We start from the raw sequence: 10,494 nt of genomic DNA on the forward strand, positions 1-10,494 counted from the left end.
CAGATGCCCTTGGAAGCAAATAAAACTATAGCTATATAACACCATTACCAAAAATTTAACTATCAAGTACTAATATGGTTATTATCTTTGTTGTTCCTGAAATTTTCTTGAGCATTTGATGACAAATGCAGATTCATTTTAATTGTTCAGATGTAGTTGATGCGAGTTTCTTGGCTCCATATATTTTTTTCTTCTTGTTCTGAAACAAATAAAAGTTGAGTTTGTGGCTCTTTTTCTTCACTAATTGCTGCTGTAACGATTTGTTGTGGTGCCCGTAAGGTATTTTTGATTCCCTTACAACTCACAAATTGCATTAACGTTTCTAGGTTTCTGTTTATTTTTTGTTCTTTTCAATCTTGATCTTTATAGGGATTTGACATTTGTAATCAATCTTGCTTTACATTTTAGTTGGTTGGAGTTCCCCTCTTTCATGATTTCTGACCCAAAATCATGCATCTATCAATACAGTGAAAATTGGTGATTTTGATTGACTCAGCCCAACCTCAAAAAGTTGGCCTTTATACAATAAACAGTACTTATTTATTGTTGAAGGATGGTGATATTTCAGTCCTCTTGGTTAGGAGGTTCTAGTGATAAACAGTGACTATCCTCAATTATAACTAGTTGGAGTCCTTGTTATATGAATTAGATTCACATTAATCAAGCCCATCTCATTTTAAACTATAACTTGTCTTTTAATTGAAACAAGAGGTTCTCTAAAATGAATAAATTAGAATAAGAAGTGTGAGTTAGGTGTGCGTCATGAGTTTGGACCCTACTGTAGACAGAAGTTTGGTATTTAAGTGGATAAGGGTAGCAGGGCGAATCCATTATCCATGAGTTCGAAACTCAGCGCCATGGTCCCTCGGGGATTCCTCGATCATTGAGAAAACAAAAAGAGAATGAGAATAGAAAAATTGCATTCTTCTAAGAGAACGAATGGGCTTAAGAATACTTGTTCGTGGATTTTCTTCTGCAGTTATTAAGCTATGCCGAAAACACATTTAAACAAAGTTCAGTATTTTCAGTGATTAGTAGATTTTCTTTGTTGAAATGTGGGTACAATGCTTAATATTTTATTGAACTCTCACTGCTCTCTTATGTATTGATGTTGCAGGAGGTGATTGTCAAATGAAACATTTTTAATCGTGTTCATTTCAGTGTTGTCAAAGGCTCATTTATGACACACTTAAGTTTTGAAGCTCAGGCTAGGTGCTTCGCTTCACTTTGGCTGCGTTTCAGTGTATGCAAGGCACGAAGGTGTGTGACTCATTGCCCACAAGTTCTATCTTGTAAAAGTGGGACTAAACTATAATGATGTTGATAAGAAAAAACTGATTAAGGATATGATTATGAATAAAGTTGTTACTTTTTTCTTGCATTACATATACTTCTTTATTTTTTCTTCGTTGCGCCTTTAACTAAAATCCACACCTCAATTGCGCTTTGCGCTTAAAGCCCCTATAGACCTGGAGTGATTTCCGTCTTTGACAAGACTGGTTCGTTTCCTTTTCTCAATAGTTTTCTTAATAACCACTTTGGTTTAGTGAAGATAGAACAGCTCCTTAAGTGACCTACTTATTGTATGAGAATGGCTTTTAGAGGGAGACTCCTTTCTAGAACCAAAGAACATTAACAATCACCCCTTCAAGGAAGTTTTGGCCGGGCCAGCTTGGATCATGATTAGGAAATGTGGAAAGTGGAGACTGTGCTATTCCCGGATTCAGGTTATCTGGGGACCACATATTGAGGAGGAAGGAGTTCCTTAAGAGTTAAGACATATTTGATTGGGAGGTTTGTACGAGTGTGGGATCATCCAGTCAGTAGCCCCTTTAATGTGAAGGGATGTGAAAGCATTGCATGTACCAGGTGACGGTTGGAAGGTGGTCTGAGAGAACATGTTCTAAAAAAAAATGAAGTAGCGAGGGGGCAGTGGTGGTAACATCACCAGTGTACTGACTCATCTATGATGTAATGAATTGCTCAAAAAGGAGGGGAAGTGTGTAAATTTTCATTGATGTGGATTGTAACTAACCGAGTTTTGCTAGAGTTAGGCTGTCCCTAAAAGAAGAGGAAAAGGGGTGCCAGTGTCTATAACAGTGGAGAGGGGCGACATGAGTTTCGGGGAACACTCTGAAATTTATCCTTGAAACTTTTTTGTTAAATTGGATTTTAACTTTCCAGGTTTAGAGTTAGGTTGTCTGTGAAAGAAGAGAAATAGGGTGCCAGTGTCTATAGCACCAGAGAGGGGTGACATGAGTTTCAGGGTGAGATTAACACCAAAAGTTATCCCTGAAACTTGGGAAACGAGGACATGATTGGAGAAATGAGGAGGAGGGAAGAGAAAGGGCAAAAGAGGGACAGGAAAAGCCTATTATGAAGTGGGAAATGTTTCAGAAAATGGTTCTTGCACCTAATTCAGCTCCAAAAATAGCTTAGAAGGTGAAGATTTTGAATACCTTATAAAGAGAAAACATTACTCATGTGAGATACTTAACACACCTATACACACTGATATGAAGAACATCAGAAGTGTTGACAATATAACATAATGGGTCCTATGTTTGGGCCTAATTCAATCCCTGAAGCTTGGTCATGAGGCAAGAATTATCTAAGACCTCATAAGTACACCACTTGTCCTTCAACATATGTGCGATACTTAACAAAAAAGATCGGGCAGAAAAATAGTGATGCAGTCTGAAATAACTAAGGAGGAGGGGTTGCTCAACCGGCAATTCAACATGATGGAAAGAAGCAAACAAATAAGGTGGTGGATGCTCTTAAATGAACTTGGTAGGAGAACAAATTGGATTCAGTTTACTGAATTATATGTTCCAGTAAATAACTATCGGATCGAACCAATGTCATTGAGTAGGTGATCAAGATGTCGGAAACTCCATTTTCAAAACCGAAAATGAGTTAGAAGGCGATGATTTAAAACACCAATAGGCTTGAACTTAAGTCTAGACTCATAATTGGAGTGGGACGGTAAAGGGCTCTTGCTTTCTTCCATCATATATCCAATGAAGCAGATGGCAGGAAAAACAACTTTGGCAATTTCCCATCTAAAGGAGATAGGGTGGGTGGGTGGTCAAAATTCTTAGATAAGGCTAGAAAGGAAGAGCCAATTACACTAGTCATCTTTCCAATATCAATAAAGGATTTGCATCCCTCCGGTACTTCTGGTATCGTCCCAAAAGGCTTAGGAACTAGATGAAATGTTCACGAAGGGGACCAAGGTGGTGCACCAAACTAAACAACAACATACCTAGTGTGGGAACAAAATGGGATCCGGGATGGATAGAGTGTACGTGAACCTTACCCCTATCTCGTAGAGGTAGAGAGGCTCTTTCCAAAAGACTCTCGGCTCAACTGCAGCAAAACAAAGAAGTAATGAAAAGGAAAAACGATGGTGAAGAAAACATGACAACTAATAGAAAAGTAGTGTAGAACATACATACAAGGAACAGTAACATCAACCAAATAGTGCAATCACCTAAACATGATAAACAACAGATAGATAACAAAAGCAAGAAACTATATATATGAATAAGAAACAAAAAAACTAGGTAAAAGATTGTTTAAACCTTGGCACCAAAAAATGTTTTGTGTGTGTGGCAATCACCAAAGGATGGAGGAGATTGAAAAAAAAATAAAAAATACTTTCAAGTTTGGGAGAGATGGAAAGGAAGATAAGTCATCGAATTGTTAGCTGACATAGAACAAGTTTAAAAGGGTTAGTTGTGATGAAAGAACGAGATGGGTGGGGTGAGAAAAGAGACTGGAGCTGGGGCATCAACATAGCCTCTAGGTGCTTACTATGCAAAGAGGCACTGGAACCAACAAGCACTTATTTTTGCATGGTAATGTAACAATACAAGTATGGGCTTTATTCTTCAATTTAGCTAGCCTAAATTGGTGTATGGTAGAACACACGGCAGATTTATTGAGTTGTTGGATCAGAAGGGGGGAGGGCAGCAAGAGTCAAAAGAAGTGGGTGGACGACAGTACCTGCTTGTATCTGGTGGAATATTTGGAAGGAAAGGAATCAGAGGATTTTTTAAGGAAAAGAATGCTCAATACAAAAGATTAAATGGAAAGTAATTACATCCTTAGGTTTTTGGTGTAAAAGACAAAATATAGAAGAGGAAATCCAATTAGGTAATTACATCCTTAGGTTTTTCATCTTTTTTCCTCTCTTCTCTGTTAATACTTTTTGGAGGTGGCCAGCATAGCCCTTAATGCTGTGGAATACAAGTTACCCGTTTCCAAAAAAAAAAAAAAAAAGAGATTGGAGCAAGAGGTAATATTGTGGTGTATGGTAGAAGGCTCGGCATGAGGGAAAGAGAAGTGTTGAAGAAGGTGAGAGATAAGGGATAGATATATCATATATCGTTTATAGATGTTAAGATCTTTTCTTAGGATGTGAGATAGTGAATTGACCAAATAAAAGGTGGATATAGTGTTTTTAGAAAACTAATTGAGTTTTATAACTAACACAATCGTAAGAAGTGTGTGGGGGAAAAGGTGGATTAAGTATGATTCGATTCCTACAATTTGGAATGCAAGACATCCTATTATTATGTGATGTGAGGAAGATAGATATAGAGGAGGTAACTACATTGTGTGTTTTTTATTACAACTCGGATTTAAACTCTAGGAAGCAGAGAAGAATGAAGTTTTACTGAAGGATTTTGGTGGAAGACTTTAGACTGTTCGACATAGTCATGCTTGGGAAACTATTATGGAGATTTGGAGAAGGAACAGACTTTTTGGAGAAAGCTGATAGTGGAAAAGTGTGGCACTGTGAAAGTGTGAATGAAAGATGAATTATTGGAAATATCACACTTTCATCGGAGTACGAATTATGGAGGATGATCATGAAGGCATGAGAAGATTTCAATGACTACATTTATTCAGAGTAGGACGAATGTTTGATTTTAGGTTCACAAGTGGTACTAGGAGAATGCACAGTGACTTGCATGCTATAGCATATGTAGTGTTTTGAGCTAGTAGAGATGACAGTACGATAGATCCTGATTATACAAGATGGTGAGGTCATTGTGACTTGAGGTTTAAGAGGAGTCTACATGTACAGGAGATGTATGATTTCCAAACTTGGTGGAACTACTTTACAAAAACTTATCGCATACTACCGAACTCGTGAAGATGGAGTACGAGAAGAGTTAGTTTGTTCTCAGTTAAATCATACTGCTAGAAACTAGTAGTAAGGGAAGAGTCGTGTTTCTTGAACTTATAGGTCTGGGTCCGCAGGTGTTCCTTTGAATGTGTGCTTATTTGTTTGGTTGGCAGTAAGGAAGTGATAGTGAGAGTTGAGAGCTGAGGGAGAGGAGGATCACTTATTCACTTATGTAGGTTGGTGCTTTATGTGCAAATGTTTGAGAGANCAGTACGATAGATCCTGATTATACAAGATGGTGAGGTCATTGTGACTTGAGGTTTAAGAGGAGTCTACATGTACAGGAGATGTATGATTTCCAAACTTGGTGGAACTACTTTACAAAAACTTATCGCATACTACCGAACTCGTGAAGATGGAGTACGAGAAGAGTTAGTTTTTTCTCAGTTAAATCATACTGCTAGAAACTAGTAGTAAGGGAAGAGTCGGGTTTCTTGAACTTATAGGTTTGGGTCCGCAGGTGTTCCTTCGAATGTGTGCTTATTTGTTTGGTTGGCAGTAAGGAAGTGATAGTGAGAGTTGAGAACTGAGGGAGAGGAGGATCACTTATTCACTCATGTAGGTTGGTGCTTTATGTGCAAATGTTTGAGAGAATATACAAGTCACCTCCTTCGGTACTGTTGGTTTGAATTACTGTGGTCGATGATATTAGCTGCTAGGGGAAGAGGAAGAGATTATATACAGTTGGAACTTTAGAAGAAGGAAACGACGCCAGGAATGGGATGTTTCCCCTTTTAGCCTTCATGTGAGTATATAAAATAGAGAAAGAAGAGAACAATTTGAAAGAGTTGACAATGATTTTGTACATTTGAGGAGTAGCCTCTTGTCTGTAGTTACTTTTTCGTGCACCCATAAGGTCCTTGCTTGTATAGAAGATGGGGTTTCTCTTACAAAGAATCATGTTTTTATGTAAGTTTTTTATTTTTTTTGGTGTGCTGCTTCTTTATGGAAGAAACATTACTTTATCAAAACTAATTTGGTTACCCACGAGTGATACCTTGCCAGGTATATATTTGTTGCAGTAGTTATCTGGAGATCTCATATGATGGAAATCAAGGCAGACAGAAATGATGGATCCTTTGTTGTAGTCAAGCACGGAGCTGAGGCTGTAAGTTATCCAAGGTTCATGTGCCATTTAACTTCCCTGCAAATGTTTTTTCATTTGATAAAGAACTTTCCTGCAAATGTGTTTATATTATCTCTCTCCTATCTCTGTGCGGCAAGTTTATTTTCCTTCATGTATTTACTCTGTAAAGATCACAAACCATAATATGCTAGTCTCTCCGCTGATGTTATTTCACATTGGGATTTATCTAATGTTGAGAGTTTTCATGTCAACTTTGTGGTAGGACGTCCATTGTTTACAAAGAAATACAGGCATCTAACTGTGGAATCAAAGCTTACTCGTGAAGACTTAAGTGGGTTGGTGTAAATGATAGCAGTTGTATTCTTTAGTCTCTTCATACCTCAAAGTTGTGCTGCTAACAATTTTGAATAACGGAGTAGGAGACCAGGTGCATACTCAAAGCAATATGCTATTGACGCTGCTATGCATCTCACTTTTGAGTATGTTGAAGGTCCCTCATGAAAATATATTCCTTGGTTTGGTTTACTTGAGATTATTGAAGAAATGATCGCAGATGAACTGATTGGCGATGCTATTGGAAAACTACATAATGGTGGCATTGTCCATGGGATTTGGTGGCATCCAACATGTTGATGAGGTTTGCTGCCAATCAGCTAGTGAGCATTATTCTGTTTCTGTATCCTTAATAAGTGTCTCAATTCTCATAATTGTCTTTTTTTCAACTTTGTTTCCTGTTTTGCATTTTTCTTCTCTTTGAATAGGCTGATGTTCTGCATTCACCTTTTGTAAAATTAGGTACTATCCAAGTTTTTTTTTTCTGCGGGTACTGATTGACTTTTGACTAAGCATTACTTAACACTTCCAGATGATAAAGCAGTGGATTTATATGTACTGGAAGTGCTCTTTATTCACTCTTCTTGTTGAAATCTAATGAGCTCAGCTGTATCACCTATGTTATATGTTATTGACATGTTCTAGAATGAACATCTCCTCAAGCGTTTTGTTCTTCTCTGATCTATACTTTTTTTACTGATATGTAATCTCTACAGTAGATCATAATCTGTTTCAGGGAAAGAGAGTGTCAAACTTTTGGTAACGCTTTTCAAATATTTTTTTCCTTTGTTCCAAGTATTAATGTCATTCAAGTCATATTATGTAAGAAACATGCAGTTCTTCCATCTAAGCAGTATTTCTAGTGGTATTAATGGTTTTCTACTGCTCTGATAGTGCTCTTTTCTGGCATATGCTTCTGATGAGAATTTTTTCTAATAATAGACTAAGCCTCCCTAAGGATTAAGTTGCACTTAATGCGAATCTTTAACTTCTATTTTGCTCGCTCTTGAGAATACAAGTGCTGCTTGGGACGGCATTTCACATTGGTGTATTGTCACTGAGCTATACAATTCTCTGATCTCTTCATTTTTTGCAACCAACATAGATAGCGATTTTACTTTTAGTCTCGACCTGTAACTGTGAGCATATGGGCCAGATAATTGCTGCATACAAGAAATACTGAAAGTAACGGCTGTTGTTGTTCAACAAGCTAGCCCAAGGAGCAACCTCTGTTCCTATATGCCCCTTTCTGTTAACTACCTCGTTTTCCACAGAAAAAATGAATGGTGTCAAATATCAAATACTATAACTTACCGTGTTTCTGCTTTGGGTTTTGTGATATATCAGCGAGGCTGAGAGATAGAAACCGTAATATGATTTGTTAGCTTCCCAGTTAGAGTTGAACTTTGTTCTTGCTGTGCATCCATTACCTTTTTTGTTTTATTTTTCAAAAAAATTAAGTTCATATGCCTTTGTCTCCTCTAAAGGGTAAGTGTCCGCCTATCACTCCATCTTTTCAATTGCAGATGCCTGTATAATCTTATATGACTAAATCATCAAAGCCGTCCTCTTAACTATTTTTCTCTTCTGAGGTATACATCAGTTCTTTCCATTAATTTAGAGAGGGATGGTACTATCATGGTTATCTGGCCTGTCCTTTGCTTGTCTCGTGGATCCTAGGACAACTGCATTCTTTAATATTCACCTCTTCTCTTTGCACCTCTTTATTCCCGTTCAAAGTATTATTCAATAGTGTACTTAAAAATATTCTTCAGATGTTCTTAATACAGGGTCATGTTCTCTAAGGCATAGAAGATCTGAGCTATCCTTTTCAGAAACAACAGACCACAGTTATGTGCAGAGATTGAAGTTACATTTCTATGCTGCGGGAATTTATTTTTCCTCTGTTGTGGAGACCGCGACTCAGCAGAATGTTTGGTCACAATTAGAGCGGACAATGTTTTTGTCTATGCCTGTCAACTTTCCCTGTTTGAACTGTTCTTCACACAATTATCCTGTTTATGCATTTTTACAATACATTTGCTTATTAAGAGTACCCTTAGTTTTTTATGAATAGTTTTCCAATTGCTTTACATTAAATATCAACGTTAGGGGCAGGAGAAACAGAATGCTTGGAGCACTGACAAATATGTTTCGGTTGCAAAGTTGAGGTTTTATTGTGGTTCTAACTCATTTAGAGTTGCCCAGAATTACAAATTTTCTGTTCATACGTGGTGATCGGTGTTCTAAAATGTCTTTTGGTTGGCAGCATATTTACATTTTATGAGCCCAGAAGGCTGTACATTATAAACACAACATTTTTCATGCCATGTGACTGCATGTGAAGCAGTACAATTGAACTACAACTGTGGTCCTTAGAGTGCAATTAAATGCACTGCTATAGTATGTGATTCAACAACAATGACATATGTAGTGTAATTCCACAAGTGGGGTTTGGGGAGAGTATGATGTATGCGGACCTTAAAGACCTTTGTGGGGTAGAGAAGTTGTTTTTAGTAGATCCTCAACTCAAAATAAGTGTCCTATAGTATTTGATATACTTTCCTATTGTTATTTCTAATTTCCCCTAATAAACGCTTGAGCTCTTTTGCAACTCTCTCAAATGTGCTGCTCTGAACATTGTCGGGTTTCTTTGGATTTGATGTTGGAATATACTGGAAATTATAAAAAAAAAAAGAGAGGAAGAAAGCCAAAAGAGGTTGGATTTTCTTGTTGTCCTATATTGTTTGATCTCATTTCGTTGTGTTTTGAGTTAGGAGTTAAGCTGTATCTGTTTGATTATTTACTCATTAAAACTTAAGTAAAAACCATATAATAACTTTGATTGAGAGATTTCACTTCTCCATGTCGCTTTTAATCTTTGATATTATTCTTTCCTTGTGAGCTATTTTGACTAGGCTATAAAATTTAAAAAACTACATACGGGTTTTACCTTATGGTACTAGCACTACCTGATCAAGTAAAAAAGAATAGTACATCCTGACTCGATTGTGAGTTTACAAGTTGATGTAATATTCTTGGCACCATTTGTAATATTTCTCTTTGTTTTGTCTCTCTGAATTCTTTGTTTTCATTGATAGGGAAGTCATCACATCACTCTTGGATGTGCATTCACTAGTGCAATGTGCCAAGTGGTGATCAAACTTTGAGCATGACGCCAATTCTGGAATCGCAATACCAGGTCCACATATTTACCCAAATATTGTGAGTACAAGATTCTGATTCTTAATTTTTTTTTTTTTTTTTTTGAGATGTAGTTAAAGTTGCTAGTGACACTGGTGGTGAATTTAAGTCACACGTTGGGATGAATTCTGATGCAAGAGCTTACACAAAATTAGCCAAACACTCAGTAAGTACTCTTCTGACTTTTTGCCTTTTACAGCAAACACCAGTCAGATGAAAACTTCAATATAATCTGCAGTTTCTTTAGAGTAACGTGTTGCTTTAGGTGGGAATGAGAGTCTTTTGATTTCTGATTGACAGAGCCAGTACTACTGCCAAGTTTGTGCACTTTACCTTGTTTGCTAAGATCATTTACATTGACAAATTTATCGTGTTTGTAGGTTCGATATAAGTGTGATCTCATTATATGTATATATATTTTGAGCTTTTTTTGGTCATGTGTGTACATTGTTTGAGTCGAAAGTAATGGTTCAGTTAAACTCACAGAACCTGCTTTATATATGCCTCTGATCATTGACCAGTATTTCTCATCTTATTGTGTCTGACGGAAAATCTGGAGTACATATTGGAACAATGTGGCGTAGTACATTATGTGTGATTGATTTAACTTATTGACTAGTTTATTCATTTGATTCCTATTAAGTTAGCTAGCTAGTAGGTTGAGGTCTCG

The 10,494-nt window shown here is 37.0% G+C and overlaps 1 long non-coding RNA gene across 1 annotated transcript; it reads left to right on the forward strand.

Moving 5' to 3' along the window:
• The first annotated feature begins 132 nt into the window (after window positions 1-132).
• On the forward strand, window positions 133-9,766 carry LOC125870544 (uncharacterized). The gene is made up of 5 exons (XR_007446907.1): window positions 133-279; window positions 1,118-1,260; window positions 6,206-6,308; window positions 6,550-6,943; window positions 9,722-9,766. It is a non-coding gene; the product is annotated as an uncharacterized LOC125870544 (long non-coding RNA).
• Window positions 9,767-10,494: the final 728 nt, after the last annotated feature.

Source organism: Solanum stenotomum, chromosome 7 (assembly GCF_019186545.1).
Source record: "Solanum stenotomum isolate F172 chromosome 7, ASM1918654v1, whole genome shotgun sequence".
NCBI classification, from domain to species: Eukaryota; Viridiplantae; Streptophyta; class Magnoliopsida; order Solanales; family Solanaceae; genus Solanum; species Solanum stenotomum.